Source organism: Atractosteus spatula, assembly GCF_055471065.1.
Source record: "Atractosteus spatula isolate fAtrSpa1 chromosome 10 unlocalized genomic scaffold, fAtrSpa1.hap1 SUPER_10_unloc_1, whole genome shotgun sequence".
NCBI lineage: Eukaryota > Metazoa > Chordata > Actinopteri > Semionotiformes > Lepisosteidae > Atractosteus > Atractosteus spatula.
Genome location: NW_028296612.1, coordinates 3,031,012 through 3,048,189, shown reverse-complemented (window position 1 = coordinate 3,048,189; position 17,178 = coordinate 3,031,012). Strand labels below are relative to the sequence as shown.

Sequence of the window (17,178 nt, the reverse complement as noted above, 5' to 3'; positions counted from 1 at the left end):
CAGGGTGGGACGCTCCCTTCAGACTGAAGAGACTCAGTTCCTCCAGCCTGTCAGGGTGGGACGCTCCCTTCAGACTGAAGAGACTCAGTTCCTCCAGCCTGTCAGTGTGGGACGCTCCCTTCAGACTGAAGAGACTCAGTTCCTCCAGCCTGTCAGGGTGGGACGCTCCCTTCAGACTGAGGAGACTCAGTTCCTCCAGCCTGTCAGTGTGGGACGCTTCCTTCAGACCGAGGAGACTCAGTTCCTCCAGCCTGTCAGTGCGGGACGCTCCCTTCAGACTGAAGAGACTCAGTTCCTCCAGCCTGTCGAGCTCCATAATGTCGCAGGTCGCTCTTTTCTGCACAGACTCCAGCAATATCTTTGCTGTAACATTCGTGTCCAAAACTGTACACAATATATCCCAGATGAGGCCTACATATACCGTATTATACATTTGTAACGCAATATCTCAACTTTTAATCCTATATCCCTCACAGGTCATCTGCCTTTTTAATTGGTTCTCCCAGAGAGATTCTAGAAGACAATAATGATTTCTCAGCGTGATCAGTATTTTATTTCTCACCCGGCATTAATAAGCTACAGCTCCCTGATCCCCAGTCTTTCCTCGGAAATGTTCGGACTCGGACACACGTCCCGTCTCAAGGGACTCTCTCACCTCACTCCACAGGGGACTGAAGATCCTGAATGTCTGTTCCCGGGCGGGCAGTCTTTTTTTTTTTAGTGAAATGCGGTGTTTTTAGGGGAACTTTGAAAGTTGCTAGGCCTTCTTTCCTTCGCATAAAGGAACAGGAGCAGCTGCAGGATTAAAGAGGGGGAAAAAAAAAAAACAGGATTAAAAAACCGTTTGTCACCGAGAGACGCGCGACAGAGTTCGTTGTTAATGCGGTAAGACTGTCAATAGATTACCGAAACCCAAGCGCCCGTAGTTACAGTTGTCGGGTTTGTACAACTATATCTGAATATTCTACAGATCAGCAGGTTACAACAGTGTACAGAAGACCTCGGGAAAGTTCAGAAAGAAGGACAGGTCCAACTCGCTAGTCTGGTCATTAGTAGTTAATCGATGTGAGGATCCCGGCCTGCTGTGTCCGGAGAGGAGCCAGGGTATCGGCTTCGACCACAGGGCTGGGCAGCCTGTTCCCCACCCCCACCCCTCTCTGTGTACAGTAGAGCCCCCTGTCCTGACTGGAGGAGCTCACCCAGCTGTGTCTGGAGAGGAGCCAGGGTATCGGCTTCAACCACACGGACTGGGCAGCTTGTTCCACACCCCCACCCCCCTCTGTGTACAGTAGAGCCTCCTGTCCTGACTGGAGGAGCTCACCCAGCTGTGTCTGGAGAGGAGCCAGGGTATCGGCTTCAACCACACGGACTGGGCAGCTTGTTCCACACCCCCACCCCCCTCTGTGTACAGAAGAGCCTCCTGTCCTGACTGGAGGAGCTCACCCAGCTGTGTCTGGAGAGAAGCCAGGGTATCGGCTTCAACCACAGGGCTGGGCAGCTTGTTCCCCACCCCCACCCCCCTCTGTGTACAGTAGAGCCTCCTGTCCTGACTGGAGGAGCTCACCCAGCTGTGTCTGGAGAGAGAAGCCAGGGTATCGGCTTCAACCACACGGACTGGGCAGCTTGTTCCACACCCCCACCACCCTCTGTGTACAGTAGAGCCTCCTGTCCTGACTGGAGGAGCTCACCCAGCTGTGTCTGGAGAGAAGCCGGGGTATCGGCTTCAACCACAGGGCTGGGCAGCCTGTTCCCCACCCCCACCCCCCTCTGTGTACAGTAGAGCCTCCTGTCCTGACTGGAGGAGCTCACCCAGCTGTGTCTGGAGAGAGAAGCCAGGGTATCGGCTTCAACCACACGGACTGGGCAGCTTGTTCCACACCCCCACCCCCCTCTGTGTACAGTAGAGCCTCCTGTCCTGACTGGAGGAGCTCACCCAGCTGTGTCTGGAGAGAAGCCGGGGTATCGGCTTCAACCACAGGGCCGGGCAGCCTGTTCCCCACCCCCACCCCCCTCTGTGTACAGTAGAGCCTCCTGTCCTGACTGGAGGAGCTCACCCAGCTGTGTCTGGAGAGAGAAGCCAGGGTATCGGCTTCAACCACACGGACTGGGCAGCTTGTTCCACACCCCCACCCCTCTCTGTGTACAGTAGAGCCTCCTGTCCTGACTGGAGGAGCTCACCCAGCTGTGTCTGGAGAGGAGCCAGGGTATCGGCTTCAACCACAGGGCTGGGCAGCCTGTTCCCCACCCCCACCCCCCTCTGTGTACAGTAGAGCCTCCTGTCCTGACTGGAGGAGCTCACCCAGCTGTGTCTGGAGAGAGAAGCCAGGGTATCGGCTTCAACCACACGGACTGGGCAGCTTGTTCCACACCCCCACCACCCTCTGTGTACAGTAGAGCCTCCTGTCCTGACTGGAGGAGCTCACCCAGCTGCGTCTGGAGAGAAGCCGGGGTATCGGCTTCAACCACAGGGCTGGGCAGCTTGTTCCCCACCCCCACCCCCCTCTGTGTACAGAAGAGCCTCCTGTCCTGACTGGAGGAGCTCACCCAGCTGTGTCTGGAGAGAGAAGCCAGGGTATCGGCTTCAACCACAGGGCTGGGCAGCTTGTTCCCCACCCCCACCACCCTCTGTGTACAGTAGAGCCTCTTGTCCTGACTGGAGGAGCTCACCCAGCTGTGTCTGGAGAGAAGCCAGGGTATCGGCTTCAACCACAGGGCTGGGCCAGCTTGTTCCCCACCCCCACCCCCCTCTGTGTACAGTAGAGCCTCCTGTCCTGACTGGAGGAGCTCACCCAGCTGTGTCTGGAGAGAAGCCAGGGTATCGGCTTCAACCACAGGGCTGGGCAGCCTGTTCCACACCCCCACCCCCCTCTGTGTACAGACGCTTTCAGTTTTCAGTGCACTCGTTTCCGCCGGTCTGTGCGTCTCTCCCGAATTCTGACTTGGGGTCTCTGAGTCAGCCCAGAGCTCGCCTGACACCCAGCCTCCCGCCTCTCCCGATCCGGGGCGCCCGTGTGCGGGAGGGCCCCAGCCCACAGCGGGAGCAGGGAACGGCCGGCTCCGAGCGCCGGATCGGGACCGCTCCCCGCCGCGCTCGTCCCGGCTCGCCGCCCCGGTGTCTGAGACACCAGGCCTTGCGAGATGACTCAGACTCGGGGTGACTGTCACACAAGCAGCCACGCGAACGAGGAAACGGGAGCGGTTCTCTTTTTTTTCTTGTTTGGAAAGTGAAAATCGCACCACCGGTGAGGAGGGAAAGACCGGGGTTCTGAGTGACATTTCAGAGGAAGACGGTGCTTTCTTGTCTCAAGGGAAAAACCAGCACCTATCGGAGCCCAATCAAGATACTTATCGGTGTGAAGAGAGGCTGCTGTACCTGTGACACTTTCCACTTTCCTCTCTGTGTGAACCCCTCTCTCTCTCTCAGTGCAGTGTTCATGTACTGGAGTGTCCAGTCAGTGTGTCTGTATGAACCCCTCTCTCTCTCAGTGCAGTGTTCATGTACTGGAGTGTCCAGTCAGTGTGTCTGTATGAACCCCCCTCTCTCTCTCAGTGCAGTGTTCATGTACTGGAGTGTCCAGTCAGTGTGTGTGTATGAACCCCTCTCTCTCTCAGTGCAGTGTTCATGTACTGGAGTGTCCAGTCTGTGTGTGTGTATGAACCCCTCTCTCTCTCTCAGTCCAGTGTTCATGTACTGGAGTGTCCAGTCTGTGTGTCTGTATGAACCCGTCTCTCTCTCAGTGCAGTGTTCATGTTTTCCAGAGAAATATTACCAGCATGCAAAACTGACTCTCTTTAGTCCTGAATACAAAAGACTATGGAAAAAACCCCTCTTCAGGAAGTCAAAATCCCATCCCAGAGGCCTTGTCCAGGACCAGCAGCCTGATTACTGATTACTGATCCTCGGATCAACTGGTTACTGGTCAAGGCCTCTGTGTACAGAGAGCACAGAGGTCACAGGTCAAGGCCTCTGTGTATAGAGAGCACAGAGGGGTCACAGGTCAAGGCCTCTGTGTACAGAGAGCACAGAGGTCACAGGTCAGGGCCTCTGTGTACAGAGAGCACAGAGGTCACTGAGCAAGGCCTCTGTGTACAGAGAGCACAGAGGTCACAGGTCAAGGCCTCTGTGTACAGAGAGCACAGAGGTCACTGAGCAAGGCCAAGAGGCCCCCTCTCGTTAAGAGACCTGCCATTCATCCGGAACAGGAAGTGAAAACATTACACTGGGGGCTTCTTTACCCAAAGAGTGGTGGGGGTCTGGAGCAAGCTGCCCTGCTGCACCTCGTTAGGGACCTCGTCTCGTTCTGTTCTGCACCGCCGGGGGGGTGGGGAGTCACCGGGCCCCTCGAGCGCCTGCGGAGATAGATCACCCTCAGTTAAAAGGGGGAGCAGCAGTCCCCATGGCTCAGATGGGTCATTAAATCACCGAATAAATTCATCTACCATACCCCAAAATCCCGAATGGACCACGAGACCATGAAATTAAGAGGAAGCGCTGTACGCCCCCCGCCGTGTTGGCGTAAAACCCCGTTTCTCGCCACGGGCCGAGAGCGCGAATTCCCACGGACTGCGATGGGGGGAAACAGCCTTTCCCGCTCACTAGTCACAGGCCTGCTTGTGTACAGTCACAGGCCCGCTTGTGTACAGAGTCACAGGCCTGCTTGTGTACAGAGTCGCAGGCCCACTTGTGTACAGAGTCATAGGCCTGCATGTGTACAGTCACAGGCCCGCTTGTGTACAGAGTCATAGGCCCGCTTGTGTACAGAGTCGCAGGGCCGCTTGTGTACAGAGTCGCAGGCTCGCTTGTGTACAGAGTCGCAGGCCCGCTTGTGTACAGAGTCGCAGGCCCGCTTGTGTACAGTCACAGGCCCACTTGTGTACAGTCGCAGGCTCGCTTGTGTACAGAGTCGCAGGCCCGCTTGTGTACAGTCACAGGCCCGCTTGTGTATAGAGTCGCAGGCCTGCTTGTGTACAGAGTCGCAGGGCCGCTTGTGTACAGAGTCGCAGGCCCACTTGTGTACAGTCACAGGCCCACTTGTGTACAGAGTCGCAGGCCCGCTTGTGTACAGTCACAGGCCCACTTGTGTACAGAGTCGCAGGCTCGCTTGTGTACAGTCACAGGCCCGCTTGTGTACAGAGTCGCAGGCTCGCTTGTGTACAGTCACAGGCCCACTTGTGTACAGTCGCAGGCTCGCTTGTGTACAGAGTCGCAGGCCCGCTTGTGTACAGTCACAGGTCCGCTTGTGTATAGAGTCGCAGGCCTGCTTGTGTACAGAGTCGCAGGCCCACTTGTGTACAGTCACAGGCCCGCTTGTGTACAGAGTCGCAGGCCCGCTTGTGTACAGAGTCGCAGGGCCGCTTGTGTACAGAGTCGCAGGCTCGCTTGTGTACAGTCACAGGCCCGCTTGTGTACAGAGTCGCAGGCTCGCTTGTGTACAGTCACAGGCCCGCTTGTGTACAGAGTCGCAGGCCCGCTTGTGTACAGAGTCGCAGGCCTGCTTCACCTCACTGGAAGATGTGCTGCCTCGGTCTGAATCGCAGAACAGGGGCCCGCGCAGAAAGGGAAATTTTGCCTATCTAGCGATGCCAATTGGACCACGTACCACAGCTGGAAACGCACTCGCCAAAGTCGATTCTCTCCCACCTCCTGAAATATGAAAAATACCCCCACAGTTCCCCCCTCTCGACCTGGAACTGCCCCGCCCTCCTGCCTCTTGTGTCTGTGGAGCTGACAATAAAAGCACTGCTCTCCTCCCCACTGAGAGCTGGTGTGTGGGGGAGCGTTCTGGCGCACTATGGCTGCCGTCGCATCATCTAGGTGGGGGCTGCACACTGGTGGCGGTAGTGGGATTCCCCATGACCTGTAAAGAGCTCTGAGTGGAGTGTCCAGGAAAGCGCTATGTAAGTGTAAGCAATTATTATTATTAGTCCAGGTCTGAGGAGTCGGGGGGTCAGGCTGAGAGGCGCCCCCATCTCAAATCTGACTCCCGCGGGGGGGCTCCGGCCCCGGGGCATTCTGGGACACACGTCCTGGCGTGTTTGGCTGTTGTTGTTGTTGTTGTTGTGTTTTTTTTTGTTCAGGTCGCTTTCCGACGGGCCGTCAGCAGCTCCAGCCGCCCGTCTGGTAACAGGGAGGCCTTCCACGGAAGTCTGAGACGGGTCTTCAACAGAAACCCAACGGCAGGCACCCCGAAAAAGGCACCCCGCCCCGCTCGCCAGGTAATTCACTTCCTGACTTAATGAAGAGGCCTGAGGCGGTGAGGGCGCGTTTTGTTAACAAGAAGGAGGAGAAGGAGGAGGGGGACAAATCTGTATTGATTTATTTACACGCGTCTTTTTTGCTCCATCGTGTCGTTTTGTTTTTGTGGGGGGGGGGGGGGTCCCCTCCTCCGTTAACAACGAGAAAATAAACAAAACCCCCAACCGTACCGTACCGTACCGTCGGCCCCTCCGTCACTTGTTCCGCCTCGCTCCCCAGAAAGACAGAAAGAAAGACAGAAAGGCGCCGTCATCCTCTTCCTCTCTCTCTCTCTCTCTCCCCCCGTGTCGACACGCGTTATTTTTAATCACCCGCAAGGCCCTGACTTCCGGGCCACTTCCGGACGACCTGCCCCGTTGCCCCTGACAACCGCGACCGCACGCCCCGTCTCTCGCTCGCGCGCAACCAGCACAGCCGACAGCATCGCCTTCTGCACATAAATAACAAACACACACGCACCCACAAACACAACAAGACAAACAAAAAAAAACCCGTTCCTCTGACTCCTGCTCCTCTCCGTGCTGCGAAACGACACGGAGTGATGAGTCACGGCTCTGAGTGTGCCGCGGGGAAGGTGCTGATGACACACGGAGTGTTTGCTGACTTGGAAATTGGAGTTATGTGTTTGTGTGTGTGTGTGGGGGGGGTGATAGCACGGCGTTTCCCAGATCTGGAAAATATGTCTGACAAAGTCTCCAGGGGTCTTTAAAGCAGGGCTGTCCAGTCCTGGTCCTGGAGGGGTCAGTGTGTGTGTCTGCAGAGTCTCCAGGGGTCTTTAAAGCAGGGCTGTCCAGTCCTGGTCCTGGAGGGGTCAGTGTGTGTGTGTGTCTGCAGAGTCTCCAGGGGTCTTTAAAGCAGGGCTGTCCAGTCCTGGTCCTGGAGGGGTCAGTGTGTGTGTGTGTCTGCAGAGTCTCCAGGGGTCTTTAAAGCAGGGCTGTCCAGTCCTGGTCCTGGAGGGGTCAGTGTGTGTGTGTGTGTCTGCAGAGTCTCCAGGGGTCTTTAAAGCAGGGCTGTCCAGTCCTGGTCCTGGAGGGGTCAGTGTGTGTGTGTGTCTGCAGAGTCTCCAGGGGTCTTTAAAGCAGGGCTGTCCAGTCCTGGTCCTGGAGGGGTCAGTGTGTGTGTCTGCAGAGTCTCCAGGGGTCTTTAAAGCAGGGCTGTCCAGTCCCGGTCCTGGAGGGGTCAGTGTGTGTGTGTGTGTCTGCAGAGTCTCCAGGGGTCTTTAAAGCAGGGCTCTCCAGTCCCGGTCCTGGAGGGGTCAGTGTGTGTGTGTCTGCAGAGTCTCCAGGGGTCTTTAAAGCAGGGCTGTCCAGTCCTGGTCCTGGAGGGGTCAGTGTGTGTGTGTGTCTGCAGAGTCTCCAGGGGTCTTTAAAGCAGGGCTGTCCAGTCCTGGTCCTGGAGGGCTCGGAGGTGTCTGTATTTCGGGGTGAATGAGGGGTACAGTGTAAAGATCTGCTGCTTGAGCACCAATGTGGGGTTCACACTGGCACCCACAACCGCAGCCTGGCAGCGATGAGTCACAGGCTCTGCTGTCGGTGGAACCCACAGGCGGGCCCTGACGTCACCAGGCAGCGTCGCCGCGAGGCTCGGGGACCAGGGTGAGTCACCATGGCGACGGCCAGCGCGTCCCGCTGTCGCGATGTCGTCTTTCTCACGCCTCTCCTTCTCACAGCCCCCGGAACCGCGTCCTCCGTGCCCTCCCCACAGTCGGGCTCTGTGTTGCCTTGCGGTTTCGCGCGGTTTATTGGATTGGGATGGGGGGGGCGAGCCGGGATGAGGTTTTATTCCATCTCACATCACCTGCAGGAGGGGCAGCTCCGTTCCCCCAGAGGTCTCTCCTCTCCCCCTGGGGGGGGGGGAGTTTTACCTCCTCTCCTCTGGCCTGCTGCTGCAGTAGGATACTGTCAGGCGCTGTGTGATTCTGTGCTGTGGTCTACAGCACTGATAGTCCATGATCTATCATGCTTATTGCACCCTGCGCTCAGTTCCTGGAGAGGGGGTGTCACCAGGCCTGGTACCCCCAGAGGTCTCTCCTCTCCCCCTGGGGGGGGGAGTTTTACCTCCTCTCCTCTGGCCTGCTGCTGCAGTAGGATACTGTCAGGCGCTGTGTGATTCTGTGCTGTGGTCTACAGCACTGATAGTCCATGATCTATCATGCTTATTGCACCCTGCGCTCAGTACCTGGAGAGGGGGTGTCACCAGGCCTGGTACCCCCAGAGGTCTCTCCTCTCCCCCCAGGGGGAGTTTTACCTCCTCTCCTCTGGCCTGCTGCTGCAGTAGGATACTGTCAGGCGCTGTGTGATTCTGTGCTGTGGTCTACAGCACTGATAGTCCATGATCTATCATGCTTATTGCACCCTGCGCTCAGTACCTGGAGAGGGGGTGTCACCAGGCCTGGTACCCCCAGAGGTCTCTCCTCTCCCCCCAGGGGGAGTTTTACCTCCTCTCCTCTGGCCTGCTGCTGCAGTAGGATACTGTCAGGCGCTGTGTGATTCTGTGCTGTGGTCTACAGCACTGATAGTCCATGATCTATCATGCTTATTGCACCCTGCGCTCAGTACCTGGAGAGGGGGTGTCACCAGGCCTGATACCCCCAGAGGTCTCTCCTCTCCCCCCAGGGGGAGTTTTACCTCCTCTCCTCTGGCCTGCTGCTGCAGTAGGATACTGTCAGGCGCTGTGTGATTCTGTGCTGTTGTCTACAGCACTGATAGTCCATGATCTATCATGCTTATTGCACCCTGCGCTCAGTACCTGGAGAGGGGGTGTCACCAGGCCTGGTACCCCCAGAGGTCTCTCCTCTCCCCCCAGGGGGAGTTTTACCTCCTCTCCTCTGGCCTGCTGCTGCAGTAGGATACTGTCAGGCGCTGTGTGATTCTGTGCTGTGGTCTACAGCACTGATAGTCCATGATCTATCATGCTTATGTCTTTGTTGTAAATGTCTGTAATATGTCTGTAGATTTTATTTTACTTTTATTTTTTTTTGTTTCGTTTCATGTTCATTTTATTCTTATTTGTCTTATTTGCTGTGGTCTACAGCACTGATAGTCCATGATCTATCATGCTTATTGCACCCTGCGCTCAGTACCTGGAGAGGGGGTGTCACCAGGCCTGGTACCCCCAGAGGTCTCTCCTCTCCCCCCAGGGGGAGTTTTACCTCCTCTCCTCTGGCCTGCTGCTGCAGTAGGATACTGTCAGGCGCTGTGTGATTCTGTGCTGTGGTCTACAGCACTGATAGTCCATGATCTATCATGCTTATTGCACCCTGCGCTCAGTACCTGGAGAGGGGGTGTCACCAGGCCTGGTACCCCCAGAGGTCTCTCCTCTCCCCCCAGGGGGAGTTTTACCTCCTCTCCTCTGGCCTGCTGCTGCAGTAGGATACTGTCAGGCGCTGTGTGATTCTGTGCTGTGGTCTACAGCACTGATAGTCCATGATCTATCATGCTTATTGCACCCTGCGCTCAGTACCTGGAGAGGGGGTGTCACCAGGCCTGATACCCCCAGAGGTCTCTCCTCTCCCCCCAGGGGGAGTTTTACCTCCTCTCCTCTGGCCTGCTGCTGCAGTAGGATACTGTCAGGCGCTGTGTGATTCTGTGCTGTGGTCTACAGCACTGATAGTCCATGATCTATCATGCTTATTGCACCCTGCGCTCAGTACCTGGAGAGGGGGTGTCACCAGGCCTGGTACCCCCAGAGGTCTCTCCTCTCCCCCCAGGGGGAGTTTTACCTCCTCTCCTCTGGCCTGCTGCTGCAGTAGGATACTGTCAGGCGCTGTGTGATTCTGTGCTGTGGTCTACAGCACTGATAGTCCATGATCTATCATGCTTATTGTACCCTGCGCTCAGTACCTGGAGAGGGGGTGTCACCAGGCCTGGTACCCCCAGAGGTCTCTCCTCTCCCCCTGGGGGGGGGAGTTTTACCTCCTCTCCTCTGGCCTGCTGCTGCAGTAGGATACTGTCAGGCGCTGTGTGATTCTGTGCTGTGGTCTACAGCACTGATAGTCCATGATCCATCATGCTTATTGCACCCTGCGCTCAGTACCTGGAGAGGGGGTGTCACCAGGCCTGGTACCCCCAGAGGTCTCTCCTCTCCCCCCAGGGGGAGTTTTACCTCCTCTCCTCTGGCCTGCTGCTGCTGCAGTAGGATACTGTCAGGCACTGTGTGATTCTGTGCTGTGGTCTACAGCACTGATAGTCCATGATCTATCATGCTTATTGCACCCTGCGCTCAGTACCTGGAGAGGGGGTGTCACCAGGCCTGGTACCCCCAGAGGTCTCTCCTCTCCCCCTGGGGGGGGGAGTTTTACCTCCTCTCCTCTGGCCTGCTGCTGCAGTAGGATACTGTCAGGCGCTGTGTGATTCTGTGCTGTGGTCTACAGCACTGATAGTCCATGATCTATCATGCTTATGTCTTTGTTGTAAATGTCTGTAATATGTCTGTAGATTTTATTTTACTTTTATTTTTTTTTGTTTCGTTTCATGTTCATTTTATTCTTATTTGCTTTGGCAACACTGATTGTACCCGTCGGTCATGCCAATAAAGCACCTTGAATTGACTTGAATTTTCTGTCAGGGGCTGTGTGATCTCGTAGCCTTGCAGATGGTGCTGTAGCAGATCAATATTGATTTGATTGGATTTAATGAACCTCCTCAAACGAATCCACCCGATGAGAGCTCCAGTAACCTGCTGTTATAAGGCCTTGAACTCCTCTAACGAATCAAAACGATCACCTGGAAACCAGCACTAACTTCCCATCCCTAAAACGATAACAATTTAACTTTATTATTGAGAGATATATTGTTCTGGAAAAGTTTATTTGTGGGTAACCTCGCTGTTGGATTCAACCGAGAGATGTGTTGTTGTTGTAACACAACATTCTGTAATCAAGAGCGATATAAACCAGACCGGGGCCTGCTCTGCGAAGGTGTTATTTTCGAGAAGAATATGGACAGAGCTATGTGCAGGAGTGGTGAGAAAGAAAACAAAAATGGCATCAAAGTTGTTATTTTTGAAATCCAGGAGAGGTCGGAGTTTGTTCATTCCTTCTGATCTCGCCCGAGAGCGAATGGGTTCGCCGAATTTTTTTTTTCTCGTTTAGTTGGTCTGGGTATTGACCGCAATGACTGCGAAGATGACACATGATGACTTTTTTTTAACATTTTAGTCATCTTGAGAAAACCTCTTACTCAATCCGGGAGGAAATTAGCGGTTAATTAATGTAACCCAAAAGTAACCAAACTTGTACAGTTTGTGGACAAAAATACTCCTGTTTCTTGTGAGTCACCTCAGTACACCTTTTTCTTGTTCTTCAGACACAGGTACTGGTATTTGTTTATCACACAGACGGAAAGGAACAGGGGGGAAAGAAAGTAACGAACGAGTACTCAGTCCCTAAATAGAGTAGCCGTTAAAAACAGAAAACGTTTTTCAAATTTAAAAAAAATATACATATGATCGGCGGTTAATTTAACGTCGTCACGCCAGTAAAAAAATACCAGCCCGGTCTAAAAAACAAACAAACTACCCAACAATGAAAGAAAACGGAAACAACCCCCCCCCCCCAAAAAAAAAATCAAATACACGTATATCGACGTTAAAATTAAACGTTAAAATGTTTCTTTCTCGTATCGCGAGTGGCGGGCAGCCCGGGGCGCAGAAGGTCGCGGCCGCTGTGAAGTGGGCTGCGGGAGGCGGGGAGGGGGAGCCGGGAAACCCCGAGGCTGCCCGCGGCCTACAGCCCGGAGCCCGGTGCGGTGTGAAGTGGTTTGGTGGGGGGGGGCCACCAGCGTCTCGAAACCGAATCTGCTTTGTTTTACAAAACCTCATACAGTATTCTTTTTTTTAAAAAAAAAAAACTCGAAACTAGCTGCAGGAATGTACATTTGAAAATTCAAAGGCAGTTCCCCCTCTTGGAAGTGTTTTCTGAGCTGTTTTCGCTCTTTTAACTTCCGTATTTAATTTATTTCTGTGGGCTTGTCTGGGGGCAGTGTCAAATCTTTGGTATATTCACGTTTCCTTTTTCTTATTTCCTAAACGCTACGATTTTTTAAAATCAAATTTAACTAGGACAGCAGGCTTTTAACCTGGGGAGATGCAGTTCGACGGCAGACCTCATATCAGTCTTGCTGCTGTTAAGTGGTGTTGGTGGACTAGAAGTTGGTGTTTTTCCTCTAGATTAGAGTTCCCAAACCGTGGTCTCAGTATCCAGGGCGGCATGGCTGCCTCGCACTGCTGGGACTCTGGGTTCATTTCCTGGGGTACTGTCTGTGTGGAGTTTGCATGTTCTCTCTAGTTTGCCTCCAGAGTGTGTGAGTGTGTGTGTGTGTCCTGTGATGGACTGGTGTCCTGTCCAGGGTGTGTGTGTGTGTGTGTGTGTGTGTGTGTCCTGTGATGGACTGGTGTCCTGTCCAGGGTGTGTGTGTGTGTGTGTGTCCTGTGATGGACTGGTGTCCTGTCCAGGGTGTGTGTGTGTGTGTGTGTGTCCTGTGATGGACTGCTGTCCTGTCCAGGGTGAGCCCTGCCTTGTGCCTGTTGCTTGCTGGGATAGACTCCCGCTCCCCCCTGTGACCCTGGACTGGAGAGAGCTGTGGGAAGACGGCTGGATGGATCCCAGTTTCCCAGTATGGGGACAGTCTGCTGTAGGATGGTTGATGTTAAACCAAAGTCCTGACTACTTGGTCATTACAGACCTCAGGACACTCTTTGTAGGAGTGGAGGTGTTCACCCTGGTGTCCTTGATTCACCTGCTCCAAAACATATTCTCTCTCCTCCCTTTCATCTCCTGGTGCAGAACGATCGCCGTGTGTCTCCCAGGTGAGGTAACTGGTGCAGACTGATCACTGTGCGTCTCCCAGGTGGGGTTACTGGTGCAGACTGATCACTGTGCGTCTCCCAGGTGGGGTTACTGGTGCAGAATGATCGCTGTGCATCTCCCAGGTGGGGTTACTGGCTCAGACTGATCGCTGTGCGTCCCCCAGGTGGGGTTACTGGTGCAGAACGATCACTGTGCGCCTCCCAGGTGGGGATACTGGTGCAGAACGATCACTGTGCGTCTCCAGGTGGGAATACTGGTGCAGAATGATCGCTATGCGTCTCCCAGGCGGGGTTACTGGTGCAGAATGATCGCTATGCATCTCCCAGGTGGGGTCACTGGTGCTGAACGATCACTGTGCGTCTCCCATGTGGGGTTACTGGTGCAGACTGATCGCTGTGCGTCTCCCAGGTGGGGTTACTGGTGCAGAATTTTCGCTGTGCGTCTCCCAGGTGGGGTTACTGGTGCGGAACAATCACTGTGCACCTCCCAGTATGAAAGGCACTATATGAATGCTAGGGATCACTGCTACCGCTGGACTTCAATGGCGGATGTCACTGCGTTTAATTAGAAGCGCTTTGGTATTCAGTGGGACAAAAAAATAAAGCAGAATTATTAATTGCTCTTATTACTGAGGCAGTAGGTTAAAAAAAAAACTATATTTACAAAAACTAAAGAGCAGTTTCCAGCCACCCACAGGAACTTACTAGGAAAAAGGATGTGCTGTCGAACTGCAGTGCAGGTGTTCAGATCGCCCTGTTGGTCAGTATTTCAAGAAAATGCCCCCCAAATAGCTCTCTGTAGCTTCCGTTTCTCCTATCTGCAGTCTCCGAGACTCTGACAGCAGAAACTGGATTTCCCCTAACATAGGTGACCTCATTCAGAGCTCCGACTTTCTGCGTAACTTGACCTCATTTAGAATTGAGGGACAGCATGACGAGCGATGGTGTTCAGGAGAATTAAGTGGTGAGGTGAGCTGTTCACTAAAAATACAGACCCCTACCCACCCTCCCACCTTGCCCACACTCTCTCTGTAGTGTTCATGTACTGGAGTGTCCAGTCAGGGTGTGTGTATGAACCCCTCTCTCTCTCTCAGTGCAGTGTTCATGTACTGGAGTGTCCAGTCAGGGTGTGTGTATGAACCCCTCTCTCTCTCTCAGTGCAGTGTTCATGTCCTGGAGTGTCCAGTCAGTGTGTCTGTATGAACCCCTCTCTCTCTCAGTGCAGTGTTCATGTACTGGAGTGTCCAGTCAGTGTGTGTGTATGAACCCCTCTCTCTCTCAGTGCAGTGTTCATGTACTGGAGTGTCCAGTCAGTGTGTCTGTATGAACCCCTCTCTCTCTCAGTGCAGTGTTCATGTACTGGAGTGTCCAGTCAGTGTGTCTGTATGAACCCCTCTCTCTCTCTCTCAGTGCAGCGTTAATGTACTGGAGTGTCCAGTCACAGGTGTTAGAGCCACCTCTTGTTTGTGACAGGTCTTGTATCGTCTCAGCCAGACTTAGCTTCACTAAGACCCCAGGTGTTAGAGCACCTACTTGTGTGTCTACTTGTGTCTCAGGCTTTTACACAGCAGTGCGTATTTAACCACCAAGAGACAGCCTCGTGCGCCACAGAGACCAAACCACCACAGACTCGGGCCGAAAAATATAAATAGATTTAGCTTTATTGGGCCAGAAAATAGCATTTAAAAAAGGTCAATAAATAACACCAATAAATAATAGGACATGGAAAAAATACATTCATTGCCTTAAGTTTCACAACCGAGCGCTGTCGTGCAGCCAGACGAATAAATAAATAAGTCATAAAACGATGATCAAGTCATCACGTTTCACGTGCCGTTCGGAAACCGGGATTTATCCCGGCCCGTTAAATACTAAATTGCACCTGGAAGGCGCTTCTCGAGCTCCGCTTTTAATGTAAAATGGGTTCTGCGACATTTCAATATGAAACAGGTGCGTGACATCACTTCCTGCGGCGCACGGGTAGTGTTCGGGGTCTCCGTCCTGGAGGGGGAGGGTCTTCGTCAGGCGGTGAGGAGGAGGAGGAAGACCGCCGGAGTGCTCGGACCTGAAAGTGGGTCAGGGAGAATTGCGGGGCGCAAGCCCCCCCCCCCCTCCTCCTCCTCCTCCTCCTCCGGCGGGTGGCGCCCCCCCTGCTGGCCCCCTCTACTCCGGCTCGGGGGCCACAGCGAAGGCCCCCAGGAAGGTCTTCTGGTCGTCCAGGAGGCGCAGGGGCCCAGCGGCCACCCGCAGCCGGTCGCCCGCCAGCAGCTTGAAGAGTGCCGCCTGGTACAGGGGCACCGTCCAGAACTGGCCCGGCCGGACCGCCCCGCCCGGCCCGCCCGGCGGGCACAGCGAGCGCGCCGCGTTCAGCAGGGGCACGAAGTCCGGGTACGAGGGGCTGTGGCGCTCCACGCGCAGGGACAGCGGCTCCGACCGGCCCCCGCAGGGGTCCCCCGCCCCAGGGGAGGAGGAGGAGAAGGTGGCCTGGGCGTACAGGAAGTAGAGGCCGGCGCGGGGCACCAGCAGCTCCCGGCCCTCGGCCGACAGCTCCATGCCCTGCTGGAGGAAGGCCTGGTTCATGTCGCTCAGCCAGCGCAGGGGTGTGCCGGGCTGCTGGGAGGAGTTCGCTGTCACACACAGAGAGAGAGAGAGAGACGGAGAGTGAGACAGGTGGGTTACTACCCTCGCCGTTCCCCAACACACAGGTCTTGTTTTTCAGCTTGTGGTTGTTCCCCGTGTCCAGTGTCCTGTCCACATGGTGTGTCTGACCCCATCACTCATACACACTCACCCATTCATACACACTCTCACCCCATCACTCATACACTCTCACCCATTCATACACACTCTCACCCCATCACTCATACACTCTCACCCATTCATACACACTCTCACCCATTCATACACACTTTCACCCCATCACTCATACACACTCTCACCCATTCATACACACTCTCACCCCATCACTCATACACACTCACCCATTCATACACACACTCACTCCATCACAAAGACACTCACCCGTTCATACACACTCTCACCCCATCACAAAGACACTCACTCACCTGTTCATACACACACTCACCCGTTCATACACACTCTCACCCCATCACAAAGACACTCACTCACCTGTTCATACACACACTCACCCGTTCATACACACTCTCACCCCATCACAAAGACACTCACCCTTTCATACAGACTCTCACCCCATCACAAAGACACTCACTCACTCGCAGGCTCACACACTCTCACCCCATCATTCATACACACTCACTCATTCATACACACTCTCACCCCATCACTCATACACACTCACTCACTCATACACACTCTCACCCCATCACTCATACACACTCACTCATTCATACACACTCACTCATTCATACATACTCTCACCCCATCACTCATACACACTCTCACCCCATCACTCATACACACTCACTCATTCATACACACTCTCACCCCATCACTCATACACACTCTCACCCATTCATACACACTCTCACCCCATCACTCATACACACTCACCCGTTCATACACACACTCACTCCATCACAAAGACACTCACCCGTTCATACACACTCTCACCCCATCACAAAGACACTCACTCACCTGTTCATACACACACTCACCCGTTCATACACACTCTCACCCCATCACAAAGACACTCACTCACCTGTTCATACACACACTCACCCGTTCATACACACTCTCACCCCATCACAAAGACACTCACCCTTTCATACACACTCTCACCCCATCACAAAGACACTCACTCACTCGCAGGCTCACAGACTCTCACCCCACCATTCATACACACTCACTCATTCATACACACTCTCACCCCATCACTCATACACACTCACTCATTCATACACACTCACCCGTTCATACATACTCTCACCCCATCACGGAGACACTCACTCTCTCGCAGGCTCACACGTTCGCACCCTGGGCCTGTGTTTCAGAGCTGACCCGTCGCAGCGCGGGCCCGCCGGTCAGCGGTTCGAGACGCCCCACTCACCCACGAGATGCGCGGCCGGGTTCTGGGGAAGCTGTCCCATCTGCTTCAGGGTCTGGACGGCTGCAGAGAGAGAGGACCGGTCAGTCAG

At 54.3% G+C, this 17,178-nt stretch overlaps 1 long non-coding RNA gene across 1 annotated transcript; it reads right to left on the bottom strand.

Moving 5' to 3' along the window:
- Positions 1-305: 305 nt before the first annotated feature.
- On the bottom strand, positions 306-6,618 carry LOC148813441 (uncharacterized). Its single transcript, XR_016086227.1, has 3 exons — positions 6,432-6,618; positions 4,237-4,350; positions 306-795 (listed from the first exon to the last, which is right to left on the bottom strand). It is a non-coding gene; the product is annotated as an uncharacterized LOC148813441 (long non-coding RNA).
- Between the last annotated feature and the right edge of the window lie 10,560 nt (positions 6,619-17,178).